Here is a 23,457-nt window from a genome sequence, read left to right on the forward strand (position 1 = left end):
AGGAGAGTAACCCGCCTCCTATCCGGCTGACAGATCCTTTCCCAACCGGGAGACTCCATCGCATCCCTGGAGGGGGTACAGAAGTTTTCTCAAATTCCTATTGCGAGCTAATTGGACCGTGAGTAATTGTAACTAATATTACACATGATACATATATACTGGTGTACCTTCATGAATGCTCTGATGTTATTAGAATTCTTTACAAGAAATGTCATGTGGCATATCTAAAACAAGTAGATCACATCACATTGAATGGCTCGAAGGGCCGAATCGACTACTGCACTTATTGTCTATTGTCTATGTGGTGTTGGAAATAATTGCGTTCGCTGGTTTCAAAATACACAGAAGACACACAAAACGTTGGAGTAAGTCAGCGGGACAGACAGCATCTCTGGAGAGAAGGAATGGGTGGCGTTTCGAGATGAGACCCTTCTTCAGTCCTGAAGTAAGCAGCACGGTGTGATCAGTGAACCTTTGGCGCAACCAGCTGAGCCCGCGGGTCCGGGACACGCTGGGATTATAGCTGTCAAAACGCGAGCACCTCCAGGAAATAAAGCTCTTCGCATGTGTTTGAACCACAGAAACACCGACACTTTTTCTCGAGATCGAGTGTGATTTTTGCCGGAAGATGGACTTCTCAGGAGCACTTTGCGGTTCATGTTGAACCATTGTAGATAGTAACGTGAGAATTACAATTACATTCTAAGGTTTAATAATTGTCCCGACTACAATCGTGGTTATTATGTGCTTCTTTATTTAAACAGATATTAGACAATAGACAATAGGTGCAGGAGTAGGCCATTCGGCCCTTCGAGCCAGCACCGCCATTCAAAGCGATCATGGCTGATCATCCCCAATCAGTACTCTGACTCCGTTATCTTTAAGAGCCCTATCTAGCTCTCTTGAAATAATCCAGAGAACCGGTCTCCACCACCAGGAAATTCCACAGAGAATTCCACAGACTCACAACTCTGTGTGTGAAAAAGTGTTTCTTCATCTCCGTTCTAAATGGCTTACCCCTTATTCTTAAATTGTGGCCCCTGGTTCTGGACTCCCCCAACATAGGGAACATGGTTCCTGCCTCTAGCGTGTCCAAACCCTTACCAATCTTATATCTTTCAATAAGACACCTCTCGTTCTTCTAAATTCCAGAGTGTACAAGCCCAACTGCTTGGTTCTTGGTTCTTGGTTTCTACGCGCTCCGTTCTCTCAGCATATGACAGTGCCGCCATTCCCTCAATAGCATATTATAGAATTAAACTTCCAAACGGGCCCACAATATTTTAACCATGTCAACCTAAAAACTCTTATTACCCAAATGCAACCAAAAACATCAACTTCGCAACCAGAGGGGAGATACTCAGATGGTTAAATGCCGGCTATGCCGAGGGAGTTCACTGCCGTTGTTGTTGTGGCTGTGTATATCCCTCCCAGCGCCAATTCCAAGGAGGCACTGTGTGAACTTTACGGAGCTATCAACGATCTACAGACTACTCATCCTGATGGGTTATTTGTGATTGCTAGGGATTTTAACCATGTCAACCTAAAAACTCTATTACCCAAATTCCACCAAATACATCAACTTTGCAACCAGAGGGGAGATACTCAGACCACATCACTTTCATGCTCACCCTCCTCATACAAAGCGGTACTTAAGCGGACAGAAGCAATACATATGCAGATCAGAGTATGGCCCGCATGATTTACTGCAGCACGACAAGACTGCTTTCAAACCACAGATTGAGACATATTCAGGGAAGCAGCCACATATGGCACCCACACTAGCATTGGAGAATATGCCGAGTCTGTGACCAGCTACATCAATAAATGCACAGAGGACGTCACTGTAAGCATGAACATCACCAATCGAGTCAACCAGAAGCCATGGATGACGGCGGAGCTGTTAGAATGATGAATACCCTGCTGCCCCCAACGCACACACATGTGCTGATCTGGCACCGCACCTCAGCCCCGTGAGGAACGACATTTCGTTCAAATAATAATCATTGTTATTATTATTGAAGTGGAGAATTGGAGTAAGTTCAAAAAGTTCTCCATGTTGTTTATGATAAAGTGAATACTCTTAGTCTTTATCCAGCGTAGAACATTATAACATTTATGTAATTTAATTTAACTCAATTTAGTAGCAGGCAAGGCTGTGAGACCAACCCTGCCGCGGAGGCTCAGAAGGAAAGGGCGACATCAGGCAGGGCAATATTGGTAGGTAACTCTCTAGTTAGGGGTGCAGATAGGTGATTCTGTGGCAGCAGTTGGGACTCTAGGATGGTGTGCTGCCTCCCTGGTGCCGGGGTGCAGGATATCTCGGTGCAGCTGCATGACATCCTCAAAGGGGAGGGGGAGCAGCCGGAAGTCATCGTGCATGTTGGCACAAATGATATTGGTAAGGGAAGGAGGTTCAGCAACGAGTGTAGGGAGTTAGGTAAAAAGCTGACAATTAGGACCTCCAGGGTAGCGATCTTTGGATTGCTTCCAGTGCCATGTGCTAGTGAGAGTAAGAACGGGAAGATAAGGGAGATGAATGTGTGGCTGAAGAGTTGGTGCAGGAGGCAGGGATTCAGATTTCTAGACTATTGGAATCACTTCTGGGCAGGGATGACCTGTACAAGGGAGATGAGTTGGACATTAACTGAAGGGGTACCTATATCCTGGCAGGCATGTTTGCTAATGCTACACTGGTGGGTTTAAACTACATTAGCAGGGGGGGGGGGGGGGGGGGGGGGGGGGGGGGGGGTAGGGCGATGAGAGAAAGTATAGAGGACAGTATAGACAGGAGCAAGGCAGAGAGTGAGGAAGGAATAATGTTGGTTTAAATTGCACTTATTTTAATCCAAGGGCTCTGACAAGTAAGGCAGGTGACCTTCGTGTGTGAATAGGTATGTGCAACTGGGACATTGTAGCCATTATGTAAACCTGGTTAAGAGATTGGCAGGACTGGCAGCAGGGTACAGATGCTTCAGAAGAGACAGAGGTGAGGGTAAAAGAGGAGGCGGTGTTAAGGAGGATATCATGGCAGTGGTCAGAGGTGACATTATGGACGGTTCGTCTAGTGAGGCTAGATAGGAGATAGCTCTGGCAGATAACATCAAAGATAATTCCAAGAGATTTTATATTAAGAGAAAAAGGTAACTAGAGAGTGGGACCCTTCAGGAATCAAATCGGTCAACTATGTGTGACGTGCTGTGTGATGTGGAGCCATATGCGATGGGCAAGGTCCTCAATGAGTATTTCTCCTGTTTTTACTGTGGAGGACTGAGAAACTTGGGGCAGTCAGTAGAAGTGTCTTGATGAGAGCAGAGCTGTAGATGTCGTATATATGGTCTTCAGCAAAGCATTCAACAAAGTTCCACATGCTCTGGAAGGTTAGCTCACATGGGATTCAAGGAGAGATAGTTGAATGGATAGAAAATTGGCTTAATGGAAGGAAGAATAGGGTAATAGTGGAAGGTTGCTTGTGCAGGAAGTAACTGCAGATACAGGTTTAAACCAAAGATAGACGCAAAAAGGTGGAGTAACTCAGCATGTCATATGGCATCTCTGGAGAAACTCAGCGGGTTCAACAGCATCTCTGGAGAAAAAGAATACGTGACGTTTTGGTCGAGACCCTTCTTCAGCTTGAACAAGGGTCTCGATCTGAAACGTCACCTATTCCTTTTCCCCAGAGATGCTGTTTGACCCGCTGAGTTACACCAGTTTTTTGTGTCTATCTATGGAAGGTTGCTTCTTGGACTGGAGGCCTGTGACCTATGGTGTGCCTCAGGGTTTGCTGCTGGGCCCATTACAGTTTGTTATCTATATCAATGATTTGGATGAGAACATATATGGCAAGATTAGCAAATTAGCAGATGATACCAAAGTGGGTGGTATTTTAGATAGTGAAGATGGATGTAATAAATTACATCAATGATGGTCGATGCAGATGATCTCTTTTCATAGAAAATCTAACTATTTAAAAACACAAATAATGGAAAAATAAGGTATTTCAACTACCTTTTTTATGATGCAGACAGGTTACATCTTTTTTACTTTTTTTTTGCACCCTCGCTGTTTACCTTTAAAATGCATTTTAAAACATACCTTTTAAATCAAGCTCATTAATCTACTCTGAAGGTCATTCACCAATTATGGGCACTAAATAAATGCAAATATTTGTTGTATTTGAGGTCATAAGAAAACATGTGCTATATTCTTTGGCATCCATTCCCAACTGGTAGGATTTCCTATAATTATTGTCAATACCTCGATTGAAACTAAGCTTACAGGTACAACAGGCAGTGAAGCTTTTTTTTAAATTTTAATCAAAAAATGTATTCAAGTATTAAAAATAATATTTACAGTACAATAAAACAAATCCGATCCCTCCACCATAATACATGACAAACAAATATACAAAATAAAATACTATACAGCTATGTTACAATCCTTGTCCAGGATGCATTAGACCCCCACGGTGCAGAGTGGTCTTGGAAATCCTCCAGGGTGCCCATGGACAGCACATAGTCCCTCTCTAACACCACCCGGGTGCTGATGTAACCCCGGGCAGAGGGGGTGAAGAAAGCTAATGGCATGTTGTCCTTCATTACGAGAGGAGTTGAGTATAGGAGCAAAGAGGTCCTTCTGCAATTGTACAGGGCCCTGGTGAGACCACACCTGGAGTATTGTGTGCAGTTTTGGTCTCCTAATTTGAGGAAGGACATTCTTGCTATTGAGGGAGTGCAGCGTAGGTTCATGAGGTTAATTCCCGGGATGGCGGGGCTGTCATATGATGAAAGAATGGAGCAACTGGACTTGTATTCATTGGAATTTAGAAGGATGAGAGGTGATCTTATAGAAACATATAAAATTATTAAGGGATTGGACACGCTAGATGCAGGAAACATGTTCCTGATGTTGGGAGAGTGTAGAACCAGGGGCCACAGTTTAAGAATAAGGGATACGCCATTTAGAACTGAGATGAGGAAAAACTTTTTCACACATAGAGAGTTGTGAATTTGTGGAATTCTCTGCCTCAGAGGGCAGTGGAGGCCGATTCTCTGGACACATTCAAAAAAGAGTTAGATAGAGCTCTTAGGGCTAGCGGAATCAAGGGGATATGGGGAGAAGGCAGCAACGGGGTACTGATTGTGGATGATCAGTCATGATCACATTGAATGGCGGTGCTGGCTAGAAGATCCAAATGGCCTACCCCTGCACCTATTGTCTATGTATTTATGTATCTATGAATTGTCTATTTTGATTTATTCATATTTTACAGAAATTGAATACAGCTGTCTTAAATCTTTTAAGGGGATAGTTAAAAGTCAGCCGCATTGGCAATGAAACACATATAGATCACAAAATGAGAACAGGATCCCTCCCGAAAAAGATTGAAATGGTAGTTGAACTTTCCTAGAACATGTTATTTCTTACTCATACTAACTTTTTGATCTCATCACTTTATATGAATTTGGATTCAAATTCACAAAAATGGCAGTGGGATTAGCCAGGTTTCTAGATTGGTCCTGTCACAAAATTATCACACCTCAACTTGCTCACCCTTTTGCTTCCTTCTCATGCAAGAAAGTCTATTAAGAAAGCCAATAAAGACATCCAGGTATTTAGCATAAAGGAAAAATAACTTTGGTAGGAAATGGAATGTTTTGAGTAGGAAAGAACTTGAATAGCAATTTGGAAGATGAGCAAAACTGCAATCTGTATAATTAATAGACGAGAGGTGGTCGTATGCAACAGCTGAATGTACATTCGGCATAATAGCGAGGTATTACAGTGTCAGTGGGGTCGCTGTGAGTCAATTGCCCTGCCAGTAGCGTGTTCGTTATGTCAACTTTTTTTTGGTGTGTCTAAATGTTAGTCTCTTGGTGTGTCTTGTGTGGGGGGTGGTTGGGGAAATGGGGAAATGGCTTTTGGTTGCCTCCTCGACGGGGTGATGATTTTTTCCATGTCGTCTCCCTCGCAGCCTAACAGCGTGGATTGGACGGCCTTTCCCGGAGTCAGGCACGGAGTTTCAGCAGCGGGCGCAGCATGGAATTTTCCATCGTGGAGCAGGCGAACCCTTGCCGGGGGTTGCCAGAGAGGAGTGCTCCGATCGCTGGCCTGGTGACTTTGGCATTATGGGGCTGTGGTCTGTGGAGCTTCTAACCGGGGGCGTGGTGTGGACTTACCATCCGGAGTCTGGGATCCCTTCCTGGGGATCGCTGGAGAAGAGCTCCGACCGCCGGCCTATAACATCCTGAAACCGCGGTCTCCCGTAGGAAAGTGCTGATTCGGGCACTCCAAGCCGTGGAGTGTGTTTCACCGTCTCGACGTCGGAGGTTTGATCATCCCGACGAGAGGGCCTGTACATCGGGTCGTCCGTAGCTGCGACTATGGAGGGTTTATGGCCCCGACCACAGATGAACAAAGGAGGACTGACTGAACTTTGTTGCCTTCCACCAGAGAAGAATGCTGTGGTGGATGTTTGTGTTAAATTCTATTGTGTATTCTTTTTAAGTCTATCGCTGCTGGCAAATTCATTTCACTGCACCTTCGGGTGTATGTGACGAATAAAATTGACTTTATCTTTGTGCCTTTGTAGTTAGCATTAAGAAACGTGATACAGACAATGTCTATATTTATTGTCGTCATTTTTGCTTTCTAGACTGATTTCTTGAATTCTGGGCAGTGAAGATGCAGCCATGGAATTCATGCTCCATGATCTTGAATATATGCTCATTACCCTTGTTCTTCAACATGGTGGACAAAGTTAGTCAAATAAGCCATTGCAGATTATTTTTGTGCACCAGGCAAATAATGAGTTAGATCGAAACAAGGCACTGCAAATGCTGGTTAATACCAAAGATAGGCACAATTACTGGTGTAATTCAGCAGGTCAGTCAGCATCTCTGAAGAAAATGGATGGGTGACGTTTCAGGTCAGGATTCTACTTCAGTGAGTTATGTTGATGAGCTAGGGAGCTAATATTCAAGGTATTGAATTCTGCATTTTCCCACTGCTCCCTCTCATCCCAAATGGATATGCAAGAATTACAATTTGGTTAGGCATTGGTAGAAGAGCAAAAGGTGGGATAGCAAAAACTATCATGATAAAAAAACAAACCTTTGATTTCACGCTTGCAGCCATCAGGTTGAGAACCAAGACTGAAATGAATTCAAGGAATTGCTTAGTCTATTAATAGCCAGGTTCAAAGTTAGCACAGGTTTTTGCTTCCCATGAGCAGCTTGCACAGTAATTCAACTATTGAGGTTTTAAATCAACATTTTCTTGGGACAGGAATTTGATGTGTATTCACATTGAAAAACCAAAGTTTTTTAGAAGCTGCCAGAAAGCCCTTGTGCAATTAAGGAAGTATATCACTGACTTTATATACATACCTTTGCAAAAAAATTATACTTTTCCTGTAACGCACTGTTAACACTGAGTCATAGAACTTCATAATAAGTACTTTAATAAGAATAAATACAGAACCAACAAGAGGTACTGTAGGCTCAAAGTCATAGCTCAAACTGAAAGTATGATTGCTTACATTCCACAGGATGGCATGGTGGAAACCCGACATGGATTTGGGATCCTAAATAGCAAAACCAGACATGGATCAAATAAGCAATAGTGATTGATAGTAAGATTAAACGAGAACTTACCAGTTTGAAGTTTGATCTGTATTTTATGAGGAGGAACGTTGAGGGAATACGTGAAGAACCCCGCTTACGACGCATGCGTGTCATCCTTCAAAGCAGCGGTGTGAGGTCAGAGATATCCTATATTGACCTAACATAGTAAGAATATGAAAGAGATACCAGTTTTTGATATGATCATAAGAGGGTGGGAGCAGAGGGCACGTATTCCCTCAACGTTCCTCCTCTAGGCTCTTTGTCTGCATATCTCAAACCTAACATCACGAACCTGGGGATTAAAGTGGACCCTGAGCTTAGATTTGACTGTCAGGTAAGGGCTGTTGTTAAATCTGTTTTTTTCCATCTGAGGCAGCTGGCAAAAATAAAGCCGATTTTGTCGAGGTAGCACTTTGAGACGGTAATCCACGCCTTTGTTACCACCCGGCTGGATTACTGCAATGCACTGTATCTGGGGGTTAGTCGGTCCTCCATCGCCCGTCTCCAGATGGTACAGAATGCAGCTGTTCGTCTCTTGACTGGCACACGAAAGCATGATCATGTTTCACACCTTTTGGCCTCTCTCCACTGGCTGCCTGTTCAGTATAGGATTTGTTTTAAAATTCTTTTATTTACTTTTAAATCCCTAAGTGGTCTTGCCCCGTCCTACCTATCTGAGCTTCTTCACCCTTATTCACCCTCCCGCTCTCTCAGGTCAGATGATCAGCTGCTCCTGATTGAGCCAAAGACTAAGCGGAAGCTCAGAGGGGACCGTGCCTTTGCTGTGTCGGCTCCGAGATTGTGGAATGAATTGCCTCTGCACGTTAAACAGGCCCCTTCTCTAGCTGTTTTTAAGTCACTCCTGAAGACATTTCTATTCTCCGTGGCCTTTGTAGACCAGTAAGGTGTTGAATTGTTTATTTACTTTATTTGCTTGGTTTTGCTGCGTGGTTCGTACTCGTGTTTTATGTATTTTAATTTATTGTTTGGATTTTCGTATGTAATTTATGCGCCTCGTGTTAGCTGTATGTTCTGTTGTTCTGCCTGTTTTATGATGTCTTGCTTGTTTTCTTTTTTCTGTACAGCACTTTGGTCAGCTTTGGTTGTTTTTTAAGGTGCTTAACAAATAAAGTTATTATTATTATTATTATTATTATAAAATACAGATCAAACTTCAAACTGGTAAGTTCTCGTTTAATCTTACTATTTTACTTCGGAGTCACGTGAGTGACTACGTGAAGATTTCAAAGCTCTGTGACCTCATGCCGTGGAACGAGTCCATGCTTCACAACTGCCTTGGTTGTGGGGAGAAATGATGTTAACATCATTAAACATAATACGATATTGAAACCCAACTGTAAAATATTAAATCCAATTATTGCCCCTATTTATGCAGTGAATTATATGCAGAACTTAAAATTGTTTCTGCAATTCTTCCAGGTTCAATAACTGGTTTGTTATAAAGTTGTTGGATAGTTTCCTCCGTTGACCATTCTACTGTCTTGAGGGTTTTGTACATTGGTACGTCCAACTTCATAGCTGCCAATGTAGTTGCAGCCCTGATGGAGTAAGATTTAAATTTTCCCTTAGTGTCCACTCCAGCCTTTGTTAGGACTTGCTTAGCCATTTAGAGATGATCTGGACTGTCACTGTTTTGAATGGCTATTAGAAGCTGATAAACGTGACATTTCTTCCTCTGATGATCTAGCATACTTCATGTATGATAGTAAATGAGTTATAATACAGCAACGACCATCTGTCGTATAGGCTCTGTACTTTGTTTTTAGGCCTGCTGACCCCTGTCTGTTCTGTTTGACCCTATGATTAATGTGACAGGTTTAATTCCCTGATGAAATCATCATGTTGTCCAGCCTTAGTTTCTGTAGTGACTGAACTCTTTGTGCCGTGACCAAGGCCATCAGCATGACTGTTTACATAGTCAGTTTCTGTAATGATAGAGCTGTAACTGGAGACCAGTTTCTTAACTTGGTCAGTACAAATCTCACATCCCATATATGAATGTACCTAGTTCTTGGGGATTAATTTTAACATGCCCCTAATGAGTTTTGTTACCAGTGTGTGTGTCCCCACAGAATGCCGCTCTGTACCTTTGACAGGTATGTAGACAGAGCACTCCTGGCGCAATTGTGGTACTATGATTAAGCCTCTCATCGTAATGGAGGCTTGCCAGGAATTCCAGAACAGATGGCTGTTCATAGATCTGTGGGTGATGATAATAGTTATGAACGTGCTTCCTATTTCTAGAGGATACCAAGTACTGTTGAATGAGTGGACTGTCTGTGACCCGCTGAAAAGATTCCGCCTATGGTCCGTCAGTCCTAGGTGTAGAAGAGGTGCTTTCAATTCTACAATAAATAGGTTAATATAGATAGTAACATGGGTAACTCTCCATGTTGCTAGAAAGAACCAGTAAGTTTGAATGACGCGTGACTGCGTTCAGTAATCAGATAATGTCTGATATTATATGGCTGGCACACAGTCCCTATGCCAATCTACTAGCAGTCTGATGGATAGTTTGTTCCCTGCCAGTCTCCATTAAGGCTGTACCATATTTACCAGCAAAGTCAGTAAAAATTTGTTGTAATTGATGGCCAGTCATGTAATTTATACTGGCTGCTATCCTTGGATCCCAGTCTCCACCATCCAGCAGCTTCTGGATTATGTAATCCTGTGTGGTCAGGGTCTGGCCCATCTGGGTCCTGCCCACTCTTTTTTTTAAAGAGTTAGAGATCTCTAGGGGTCCCGCATGGGGTACCCATGTGGGGCTTACCTCCTGCCCACTGTGGCTAGTCTCCACATTCATGTGACTGCCACTGTGAAGGAGCTCCTTTTTTCCTCCGCTGTTCCCTTCCCCCGTACACACGGGCACTGGTTTGCGGGTTTTCCTCGCACCGGTCCTGTATGTAGGTCCACCACTCCACACGGTCCCGGTACTCACAGGCACCTGTGCTGGCTACTGATCATGCTGCAGCCACTCGTACCGGCTTCCTCCAGCGTGGGCTAGCGGGTCCAACGCGTACTCAGTGCTCTTCAGTACTGACAGCTCGTCGCTATTTTTAGGACATTGTGGAAGCGCCATTAATGCGCCCTCTCCGCACTTCCAGCGCCTCGGACCCATCTAATACTTTAACCAAAGGATTAACAAACAGATTCTATTTTAGGTTTACACCATTTTCCCACATACCTATAGTAAGGGTCATAGAAATTAGGTGCAGGAGCAGGCCATTCGGCCCCTCGAGCCCGCACCGCCATTCAATTCAATGCGGTCCGTGGGGTTGTACCCGAGTCGTCGGGATTTTTTGCTGTGTAGCCGGTCAAACCGGCTCCAACGCTCTCAGTACGGCGCTCCTGGCTGCTCATTTATCTCAGACCGCTGGGACCGACCCCGGTACTCACGGTACTGGTCCCTCGCGGTCGTTTGCAGCCGGTCAACCCCGCTCCAATGCCCTCAGTTCTGGGCGCTCCCGCTGTTCGTCAGGTTCGAACCGCTCGGACCGACCCCGGTGTTCACGGCACTGGTCCCTCGCGGTAGTTCCGCAGTCGGTCAAACCGGCTCCAATGCCCTCAGCACTGGCCGCTCCCGGCTGCTCGTTAATCTTAAACCGCTGGGACCGACCCCGGTGCTCACGGCACTGGTCCCTCTGCGGTCGTTTTGCAGCCGGTCAGACCGGCTCCAATGCCCTCAGCACTGGCCGCTCCCGGCTGCTCTTAGGGACCCCTCGGACCAACCCCGGTACTTACAGCACTGGTCCCCGTGGTTGCTCTCTGTCCTCCAGCCTCGGCGCTGGCCGCTAGCGACTGCTCCAAGCCAGACTCGCTTGAGACTGGCATACGGGACGTCTTTTGCTTCGCTTCCCGCCCGGCCGAGAAGTGAATTTTGCCGGTGCGGGAGCGAAGTCGGGCACAGGTGTTTCCTCTCCGGAAGATTTGCGTGCCGTTGCTGCTGCTGCCGGCTGCCCGCACTCCGCGGTTCTCCCCCGCCAGCTTTCCGCAGCCTTCATGGATCCGGTCCATGTCTCCACCTAAAAGGTAAGTGGAAGGAACGCAGAGTCTCTTACCTGCTGTTCCCGACTTTCAAATTCTCCCGCTAGGGGAACGTCGTTCCCCCGTGTGACTCGTTGCAATGCGTGTAGCGATATGACACGCATGCGTCGTAAGCGGGGTTCTTCACGTAGTCACTCACGTGACTCCGAAAGTAAAATTTACATCCTCCCTCTTAGGCTTTTGCCCATGGGTATCCAAAGCATACAAAGACATATAAGGATATAAAGTTAACTATTAAGGTAAACAACAATGCGATTGAAATGAAGATCGACACCGATGCAAAATGTAATGATTTGTCTCACGAGGAATTTATCCACGTTCGGAATGCAGAGCAATTAAAAACTTGCTCCTCTACTCTCGTGGCCTATGGTGGTAGTGAACTTAACCCCATTGGTATTGTAAAGCTGCAGTGCCATCTAGGGGATCAATCATACAGGCTGGAGTTCTATGTCGTGGACATCAAGATCGTGCCTCTTTTGGGCTGTGATACTTGCAAAGTTATGGGACTTGTTTCCTTCAGCAAGGCTGTGCATCAACTAACTCCAAGTCCTAAATTTACACAACGTATTCTTACAGATTACCAGGATATTTTCACTGAGGAACTGGGCAAGCTACCAATAACTTGCTCTATGACTTTAGACCCAGAGGTACAACCCGTGGTTTGTCCTGCTCCACCGTGCACCCATTGCCATGCGAGACCGGGTCAAAGCCGAACTGGACAGAATGGAAACATTGGGAGTTATCACACCTGTTTCAGACCCCACAGATTGGGTGTCCTCGATGGTGGCTGCTAAAAAGTAGTATAAACAGGAGATTTGCATATGTATTAATCTGAGGGACCTAAACAATGCACTCAAAAGGCCCCATCACCCCATGCGTACCGTGGAGGAAGTAACTGCCCACTTGGGTAAGGCAGCAGTATTCTGTGTTAGCTGCCAAGAGTTCCTTCTGGCAAATCCCCCTGGATCATACTTCATTCCTGCTTACCACCTTTAACACTGCTTTCGGCCGCTACAGATTCTTGCGGATGCCGTTCGGTAGCAGTTCGGCCAGAGAAATGTTTCAGCGTTCTATGGAGCAACTCTTTGATAGATTCCCTTGTGCAATCATCGTAGCCAACATTATTGTTACCGGCAAAGACATAGAACAGCATGATGCTAATTTAACGAAAATGCTTGAGCATGTCAGGTAAAATGAACTTGAAACTTAATCCCCACGTGTCTGTTTTGTGTTAACCAGGTGAGCTACGTGGGCATGTTTTCACAAGTGATGGTCTCAAGGCAGACCCTTCCAAGACTGCAGCTATCAGCAAGATGTCAGAGCCAACAGATGTCACCAGTCTCCAGAGATTTCTCGGGAAGTTCACCCCTAATTTCAGCGAGCTCTCGGCTTCCCTAAGGCAGCTTACTCACAAAGACACTGCGTGGACGTGGCACGAACAACATGCTTTTGACACTCAAATAACAGATGTCGTGCGCCCTAACCTGGTTTATTTCAATGTCAATCAGACTGTACTTTGACCTGCGACGCATCCCAGTACAGCCTCGGCGTTGCGTGCCTGCCGGATGGCAAGCCTGTTGCCTACGCTTCTTGAACGATGACGGACACAGAGACGACGTATGCTCAGATCAGGAATTGCTGGCGGTGGTCTTCGCATGTGTCAAATTCAATGATTACATCTTTGGTAAGGCTGTAACCATAGAGACTGACCACCAGCCTTTGGTCACCATTTTAAACAAGCCTATACATGCTGCTCCAGCGAGGCGGTGAAGAATGATGCTGCAGCTCCAGAAGTATGACATCACTCTCATTTACAAACGGAGTAAGCATATGTATCTGGCTGACACTTTATCTCGCGCTCCCAGGAGGAAGAATACCCAGCACACAATTGAAATGAACAATTTTGACGTTATCAGTCGGCTTTATTCTTACTTCCTGTCTGGAAACTCAGGTGGCTCGCAGAGGATGCCACGCTGCAGATACTCACCCCAGTCATCAACCACGGATGGCCCAGCAAGCAGCATTTGTTTCCGCCTCCTGTTCAGCCTTACTTCCCTGTCTGAGATGAACTTACCATTGAAAACGGAGTCATCATGAAGGGCCTCAAGGCAGTGATCCCGGCTTCACTCCAACAGGAGTACTTGGACGCCACACACAGAGGACATCCTGGTTCCGAAGCAACCGTACAACACATGAAGAGCATGTTTTTCTGGCCTGCTATTTCGGATTACATACGCCAGAGGGTGCAGTCTTGCACTGTGTGCAACAGCATGACGCCGCATCAACAGAACCTCTTTTACAGCACTCGGTTCCTGACCTGTCGTGGTCCACTGTGGCCACCGACATTTTTGACTGGCGCGGCAATCAGTACTTGGTCCTGGTAGACTCCTACTCCGGGTGGTTCGAGACCAACTTGCTCCGCACAACCTCTTCTGCGGCTGTCAAGAAACTTGCAAGACACTTCTCAGTCCATGGGGCTCCTCGCTCATAATGGTGGACAATTCACGAGCCAGCGTTTTATGACTTTGCAAAAGAATGGGACTTTAAGCACATCACTAGCAGTCCGGAGTATCCCATTGAATGGACTGGTTGAGCGGGCTGTCCGCAGTGCTAAGGCGGTCATGGAGAAGTCCAGCAGAACCGGGTCTAACGTATTTTTAGATCTTCTCAATCTCCACAATATTTCACGCGATCCCACTTCTGACACCATGTGTAAAGTACTGTTAACATTGAGTCATAAAACCTCATAATAAGTACTTTAATAAGAATACATAAGAGACCATAACAACAGGTACTGTAGTCTCAAAGTCGTAGCTCAAACTGAAAGTATGATTGCTTACATTTCACAGGATGGCATGGTGGAAACCCGACATATTAGGGATCGGGTCCGAAATAGCAAAACCAGACATGGATCAAATCAGCAATAGTGATTGATCTTTTCAGTACTGTGTGAACATCGCATTAGTATGTCAATAGATTTAACCATGCTGGCTAATGTGACAGTTCTTGTTATATAACAGCATTTGTTGGATTGCAGCAAGAAAGATATGCCTCATCATCCCAGTTTACTGCAATTATGATAAATAATTTCAATTAATAAAAGGAGTACCCAGGGTGTCAATGCACTCTGTGGTCCAGCAGATTATCAAGATCAATGAGGTCACATAGAGTGAAGATTGTTATCTTTTCTCCTTTGCACCTCTTGCTTTGTCACTTACCCCACCCATCTGCCAATCATTGTGCCCATTCCCATCACCAGTCACTTTCAGCTTTATTCCTCCTAGTAAAATCAGTGTAAAGTGTCCTGACCCAAAGTGTTCTGTTCAATCCCTCCACATATGTCGTCAGATGCGCTGAGTTTCTTTCCTGCAGTTTTTTTTCTGATTCAGTTTCTTTTGTTTCCGCTGAGAACTATGCAGTTGACCTATCCAGTTCCTATTTCCAGAAACCTATTATCTTTCAAAGTAATACAACATGGCCTGTGCTCTTATGATGGCAAGCATGTGGCAGACTCCAATTCTCCAGTACTGAGTTGCCTATTAATTGTGTGGATATTTATGGGATGCAAGTTATTAGCCATATTGTCAGTCATGCATCTGGTTTGAATTGATGGCTCCATTGCCACAAACAGGTACTGCAGACGTAGCTGATCCGCTGCGAATGATCACACACCAGCTGATGTTGCAATATGACAGTAATTATATATTGTGCCTTCCAGGATTTGTAGATACTGTCAATTATATTACATACCGATGGGAAGTCTGCAATCCTGAACAAGCCCTCCTGCAAGAGGTATCCCTCTGAAGAAGGTAAGTATTACCAACTTCTTTTTGGGCAGGCTACCAATATATGAAAATTCCTGGCTATTATCACCATGAGTTATGGAAAATATAGTTTAAGTTACAGTTGGAGTCGCAGCTGCTGGTAAATTTAAATGAAGACACCGAGTTAAGTACAGACTACCTCACCACTTTCAAGTGCAAGAAATGCTTCCTGTTCTATTATCTTTAGTTCGCCCATTCATTCTCATTTTCATTGAACAATCTCATGGTAATGCTGAATTTCAAGTGGAATGCTTATTAATATATCAAGTTTTGGTAGCAATTGATTTATGCAGAAACTTTGATGTTGATTGAAAGTCCTTCATCATCTGCCACATCATATCCTGTAAACGTGAGAAACTTTAAAAACTGGAAAGCATCAATGTTTGAACAATCATACCAATTACTTGTAGAAATGAACAGGAAAATAATTTAAAAGCAGTTGACAACCTATTTTAAAAATCCCTAATGAAGATATTTTCCCTGATGCAGAATGTTATTTAGCTGTGTGACATCAAGTGATGCTCGATGAATCATTGAGCTTCAAAATGGCAATGCTCATGCCAAATTAGCGTGATGTCACAATATGCATACTTTCAGTAATTATGTACCGCATGCATGTTAACACCCTGATCAATTTGGCAAAGAACATGACTCATGCGACAAATATGCATGCAAAAATCAAATGATACTTTGGAACAGTAACAGTATCTAATCTCTCAAAAGATGTAAACCACAACACTGAATTTTGCACCTGAATAAATTAATTAATGAATGAATGACAGAGTAAATCATTGATACCACATATAGATAGATGGTTGACAAAAATCCTGGAGAAACTCAGCGGGTGAGGCAGCATCTACGGAGCAAAGGAATTCCTATGGAGGGCCTATTCCTTCGCTCCATAGATGCTGCCTCACCCGCTGAGTTTCTCCAGCATTTTTGTCTACCTTTGATTTCTCCAGCATTTGCAGTTCTTTCTTAAACATAAAGGTGGTTACTGGTTTCTCTCAATGGCTGGTAATGGGTTTCTGGATGTTTTTATTTGCATAAAACTTCAAAATGTCACAGAAATTGTAACATTGATAAAGATAATTAGCTGGTTAAAACACAAAGGTACATAAAAACCTACAAATTGCTGACCCACTTTTGAGACAAAATTCTGCACATCACCTTGATTAGCAAGTTCCTTTAAATTGAACATGGTACTGCAGATGATAAATTAAAAATATTTCAGCTAATCCACCTACAACAAAATTTACCAGTGATTCGATTGGATAATCACTTTGAACTGCCTGTGTTTACACAAAATCATAACTGCGGACCTCAAAATAATCATCCTGGTAGCTCTGTTTAAGAAGCAACTGCAGATGCTGGAAAAGTCGAAGGTAGACAAAAATGCTGGGATAAACTCAGCGGGAGAGGCAGCATTATGGAGCGAAGGAATAGATGACTTTCGGGTCAAGACCCTTCTTCAGACTGATGTGGGGGTGGGGGGCGGGAAGAAGAAAGGAAGAGGCGGAGACAGTGGGCTGAGGGAGTGCTGGGAAGGGGAAAGACGGAGAAAGCAAGGAGAAGTCAATGTTCATACCACTGGGGTGTAAACTACCCAAGCAAAATATGAGGTGCTGCTCCTCCAATTTACGGTGGAACTCACTCTGGCCATGGAGGAGGCCCAGGACAGAAAAGTTGGATTTGGAATTGGAGGGGGAGTTGAAGTGCTGAGCCACCGGGAGATCAGGTTGGTTATTGCGAACTGAGCGGAGGTGTTGGGCGAAGCGATCGCCAAGCCTACGCTTGGTCTCACCGATGTAGAGCAGTTAACACCTAGAGCAGCGGATGCAGTAGATGAGTTTGGTGGAGTTGCAGGTGAACCTCTGCCTCACCTGGAAAGACTGCTAAGGTCCTTGGATGGGACCTGGTAGTTCTTGAACTATGACACAAAATGCTGGAGTAATTTGTGACAGGCAGCATCTCTGGATAGATGGAATGGGTGATGTTTGGGGTCAAGATCATTCTTCACATTGAGAGTCAGCGGAGTGGGAGACACAGATATAAGGAAGAGTAAGGTGCGAAAACGAGGCATCAATAGAGATGCAGCTTAATGAAAATGTAGAATAGATAATTGTCAGCTAGGAGAAGGTGACAACAAAGCAGAGATAAAATGTAATCGGGACAATCAGACTGGTCGGAGAACTGGGAAGGGGGAGGGATAGAGAGGGAAAGCAAGTGTTACTTGAAGTTGGAGAAGTCAATAAGCTGCCCAAGTGAAATATGAGGTGCTGTTCCTCCAATTTTGCTGGGCCTCACTGATAATGTAAGAGGCCCAGGACAGAAAGGTTGGTGTGGGAATGGGAGAGGGAGTAATGGGCCTGTCCCACTTAGGCGACTGCAGGACACTATGACGTCGCCACATGTTCGCGGGTGGTTGCCGGGTAGTCACCTTCATGGTCGTAAGGAGTTCCCGCATTCTGGGAACTAGTCGCGGCCTCATTATGCTCACTGCGTATTTTTCAACATGTTGCAAAATTAGCGGTGACCAGAACGAAGCCGCCATGGAGAGTAGCACGAATTCTTGTGCCGTAGGTGGGTCGCCAGGAGTTCGAAGGTTGTCGTAGGTTCTCATAGGTTGTAGCCGGTGTTGACCGGTGAATTTCATTGGCTCATTTGGGGACAAAAAAGGTAAGCAGCAGTTTTCAGAACCAAGGATAACTAATGTCCGCCGAACTTCACAGCCGTGTATCTCTGGCTTCTTAAATGTTGTCTCCACTCCTTCTTCGCCCTCTTTTAAAGCACTTACGTGACCCTTCCCGTACTGTGCTTTCACCGTCTTAATTACAGCGCCAAACCTTCCTGTTCCTCGCGGTGTGTCTGTATCACATTGGCTTTGCACCGTTTGAATTTCACTCAGACAGTGCTCCCCCTGCTTGCCCTGTCCCCTGCCTGCATAATGGGCTGGTGTAGGAAACGATGTGTGCTTGTGTGTTCCACTCTTGACAGTCGCCGTTCCAGTCGCCTGAAAAATCGTCCGTGAGACAGACCCATTAAAGTGCTAAGCAACTGGCAGATCAGGTAGGTTTAGGAGGACTGAGCAGAGATGTTTAGCGAAACGATCGCCAAGCCTGGCTTGGTCTTGCCAATATATACAGCGCCCTCCATAATGTTTGCCTCTGTACTCCACAATTTGCAATAGAAAAAGATCACATGTGGTTAAAGTGCACATTGTCAGATGTTAATAAAGGCCATTTTTATACATTTTGGTTTCACCATGTAGAAATTACAACAGTGTTTATACAGTCCCCCCCCCCCCCCCCCCCCCCCCCCCAGGGCACCATGTTTGGAGGAGTATTTATAGGAGTCCACACCTGGAACAGCGGGTACAGTGATGAGGTTGGAGGAGGTGCAAGTGAACTTCTGCCTCACCTGAAAAGACTGTTGGAGTCCTTGGACGGAGTCGAGGGAGGAGGTATAGGGACAGGTTGCAGGGGAAAATACCTGAGGAGGGGGTGTTTTGGGAGGGAATGGACGAGTTAACCAGAGAGTTGCGGAGGCAACGGTCTCCGCGGAATGGAGCGGAGATGGGAAGATGTGGCAAATAGTGGGATTCCATTGGGAGGTGGAGAAAATGTCTGTGTGAAAGGTGAGCACTAGGGGACTCTGTCCCAGTTGCAACTGGTGAGAGGGGGAGTAAGAGCAGAGCTGCGGGATATCGAGGAGCTATCTCGATATCCCGCAGCTCCGATCTTCGTGTCTCCTTTCTGCCTGGGCCTCCTCCATTGTTAGTGAGGCCCAGCGCAAATTGGATGAACAGCACCTCATATTTCGCTTGGGCAGCTAACACCCCAGCGGTATATTGACTTCTCTCAACTTCAAGTAACCTTCTCCAACCAGTCTGACTGTCCCCGATTACATTTAATCTCTGTTTGTTTTGTGGTCATGTTAATGATTGCGTTGTCACTAACAATGATCTATTCTACATTTTCCTTGATCTGCGTCTTTTGATATCTCGTTTTCACATCTTATCGTTCCATATTTCTGTGTCGCCTTCTCCCGATTTTCAATCTGAAGAAGAATCTTGACCCGAAACGTCACACATTCCTTCTATCCAGAGATGTTGCCTGTCCCGCTGAGTTATTCCAGCATTTTGTGTCTTTCTTCGGTGTAAACCTGCATCTGCAGTTCCTTCCTATATTGTTGTCTATTCTTTCAGTTTTCACGATTTACAATAATTAGGAAAGGCCAGTTACGTTTAAATTGTTTTACAGAGAAAGGAGATACGAAGCAGATCCACCTGATACTCATCATTTTATTAGCAAAAACAGAGTTTAGATTTAAGTTGATGTCACAGTGAGGTGTTGTAGGATTCCATACAGAGAACAGTTGCTTTCTTGGTTGATTTGACCCTACATGGAATGTCAATCCAGTGCAGTACCATCTCTAAACATTTAGATGTCTAAATTAGGCAGAATAGAAATATGTTAATTGATTAATAAAATGTATCATCTGCTCTTGGACCTATGCTCTTGTATAAGTGTTTTATTATTTGTGTGAATCATCCCAGGTACATTGTAAGGCAAATGCCAATATTTGCTTTGGTACTTGCCAATTCTTACATGAAAACTGTATCACTGAGCTTGTTGGATGCCAGTCAGTCACAATAGAAAAGTTTGTAGTTATTTTTCTGATGCAATTTCTCACCTAAGAGTTTAAATATCAAATATCACTCCAGGATCTGACCACAATGAAACTTGATATGTTACAGAGGATCTTTTATATGTGTAAAATGGTTGTTAAATTCACCCAAATAAATCAATGAATCTTAAATGTAATTGTATGTGTTGCACTTTGAAATACAACATAATAAGACACTATACAAGTTAATCATGCACTCAAGCCTCAATGATGTGCTGGTAATTTAAAACGATGGAAAGATTAATTAGTATCTTGAATAGTTGCAATACCAAAACATTAATTCTTATATGTGCATGATGGACATAATGTGATTTGAAACTACACACTTTCAATCATTCCTATTACTTGATAACACAGTTTTAAAAGAGTTAGGAAAGTATTTTTAATTTTTTGTTCTACAAAACTGTACACAAATAAACCCAATTTATGAATGCTTTAGATGCTTTTTCAGATTAAAATTTAATCTGGACATCAAAACTGCAATGGCACTCTCCCAGTACCTTTAATCTATTACATAAGCATGCTACAAGATAATTTTTTTAAACTGACATTGTTATCTATAAATGGATTCTTTAAATGGAATTTTAAGCAAGTAGTGTAAACAAAATGATGACATACATAAATACTGTTAAATTCAAATCATCTGCTAGATAGACATTTCAACATACTCTCACAGTGTACATTTTGTACAAAAGTAACTTGTTAAAAATACTAAACACTAAACATTTGAAAAAAGTAATATCAGTGCGTGGAGGTCTGTCAACTGATTTCAGGATGCAAAAAAGAATCTCCTGACTGTTAATTCAATGAAGTACAATGGTCAAAATATATGAACAGATTACTTTTTCATTAAAATCTAATTAAAATAACAAATATTAAATCGCTACAACCTTTGCAAACATTTTCCCGTTGCAGCTCACAATTCAGCCAGCATGTAAATATTCAATTTATACATGGTTATTTTTCTGGCAATGTGCACAAAATTTTGTGGAATAACATTTTCCAAAGCTTTAGAAATGATAAAAAAAAGTTATGAAAAATAAAAAAAGGCCAGCCACTTTCCTATAAACAAAATTGCAATGTACCAGGTGCTATTAGCAGAAATTCGGCACGATGCAAATGCATTCATTTCCCATATGATCTTATTGTTAACTTAAAAGGACTGCTGTTACAAAGGACAACATTTGCACATTCATATCAATAAGAATGTAAACATACAGCATTTCAATTCAGTCAGAGGCCTATTACATTGTAGGGTTTGCATTACATGACACAAATAAATGTCATGGAACAATAAACTATTATGGGGCCATCATATTGATGATGGTATGTGATAACTGAAAATAGTCAGTGCAAAATATCATAAAACTAATTTACTTGCATATCTGATTTATGCAGGTTCAGTATGGCCTTACGACATAATGGCAGCCTTGTAAATTCTTAAACTGACACAGAATGTTTTAAAGCTTTAATGTTAAATTAAAACTGAAACAAAATGCGGTGACGTAGTTAAACGCTAGATGAAGACTTTGAAATATTGTTCATGAAACTTTGACCCCATTCAAATTCTTATGTTTAAATGATTTCCAGTGAAAAATCTATGAAATGTCACAAAAAAATCAACTTTTACTGAAATACTTTTGTTACAAAATCAGAGTCCAATTATGCTCCCTGAGTCAATAGTAAATATCTTATTACAGGTCAATCAAAGGGAGGTCCTTGAGTAAGATTCATCATGTAATGCTTTAGTAACATTTCTTTATGTAGAGTCTTGGTGCTTCAGAATTATAGCTTTCAAAATGAGAGTTTGAAGGACACTTTTCTTTCTGTTTTGCAGGTCAGAGGAAAGAAGATGAAAAAATTTATAAAGACTTTAGATAATGGATAACACAAGAAATTATGTTAAATGTATATATGTGATTGATCATGCGTGAAAAAGGTTACCAACAGATGGAAAAATGATTAGCAAAGGGTACTCTGTGATAATGCTTAAACATTTCTTGCTACATGCTATTGCCTGACGTTTATTAGATGGGTGACATTACAGGATAAACTTTATCTTTGGGCAGAAATCAAAGCGGGAGTGTTGAAGAGGCCAACAAACTGTCCAACTTCTAACTTCTGGGTCTCGTTCTTATCATCTGATACTGTCTTCCATCTTAGATCTAAGTCAAAAGTAGTGCAAGGGGTTAGGGACAGGATAGTGGGAGAACTGGCTAGTTCATGAATGGCTGAAGGAAACCTGTAAAAGGAAGCCCAATATATTCTTGTGGGGGCAAAAACTATTGTAAAATCTTAAAGATTAATACTACACTTACCCGAGCCTCAAATGATCAGGAAACTTGCAGTAACCAATGTTTGCTGTTGGGTTGGAGCGTGCAGGATTTTACTGATGCCCAACATTAAAATGAATTTGCTATTTAACTTGCATTCTAGCTCCTCAGGATAGAATTTCCATGATATAATACAAGTAAGTAAAATGATGGAAAAGGGGAGCAAACATATAGGGGAAACTGCAGGAACCCAATAGATCTGCACCGCTCTTATCAGTGGGAAGGGAATGACAGGTGAGAATAAAGTCATAAATCTCTTGGCATTTCTTGCAAATGATGTTATTTATAAAGGGCAATTGCATTTATAAACACTATTTTATTAAAAATGATACTTGATGTTATATATTAAAAAAAGATGTTTTGCATGCCTTGCAAGATCAACACTGATAAGGAAAATTAAATCTACACAATAGCAACACAATCATTACGTAAAATAATTTTTCATAGATTGACATGAACACAGAGCTTTGAAAGATGCCAAGCATGAAATAGATTTAGGGGCATGGACTTCCCAACAGTTAAAATCAAGTGTAATTCAGAAGAAAATATTTTCCTTTATAATACTTTAAAATGATTTATTGAACATTTTCATTATAGAGAATTTAAAAAATAAACATAACTTAAAAGTGTTAAAGATATATCATGAAAGATTGGATTGAATGAGCTGTTATCATAAGCAGTAAGGTTTTGCATAGATGAAATATAAACGTTGCTTAAATATTTTTTTGTATTAAGTAATACCTGTAGTTCCCTGCCCAGGCATGCAGAATGAAAAATGAATTAATATTGCTTCGCTCAATAAGAGTTTATAAAAAGCCAATTTAATAGAATAAACATGCATAGTTTTAGATCTATTAAGCCAGCCACAGCAGAATGCATCTGCAATAAAGAGCACTACAGTGATGTTAGCTTGTAAATTGG

The 23,457-nt window shown here is 42.9% G+C and overlaps 1 long non-coding RNA gene across 1 annotated transcript; it reads left to right on the forward strand.

The window, feature by feature from the left end:
- Positions 1-28: 28 nt before the first annotated feature.
- LOC129699783 (uncharacterized) lies at positions 29-22,490 on the forward strand. Its single transcript, XR_008723933.1, has 3 exons — positions 29-118; positions 15,409-15,499; positions 22,041-22,490. It is a non-coding gene; the product is annotated as an uncharacterized LOC129699783 (long non-coding RNA).
- The last annotated feature ends 967 nt before the right edge of the window (positions 22,491-23,457 follow it).

Source organism: Leucoraja erinacea, chromosome 8 (assembly GCF_028641065.1).
Source record: "Leucoraja erinacea ecotype New England chromosome 8, Leri_hhj_1, whole genome shotgun sequence".
Taxonomy (NCBI): Eukaryota; Metazoa; Chordata; class Chondrichthyes; order Rajiformes; family Rajidae; genus Leucoraja; species Leucoraja erinaceus.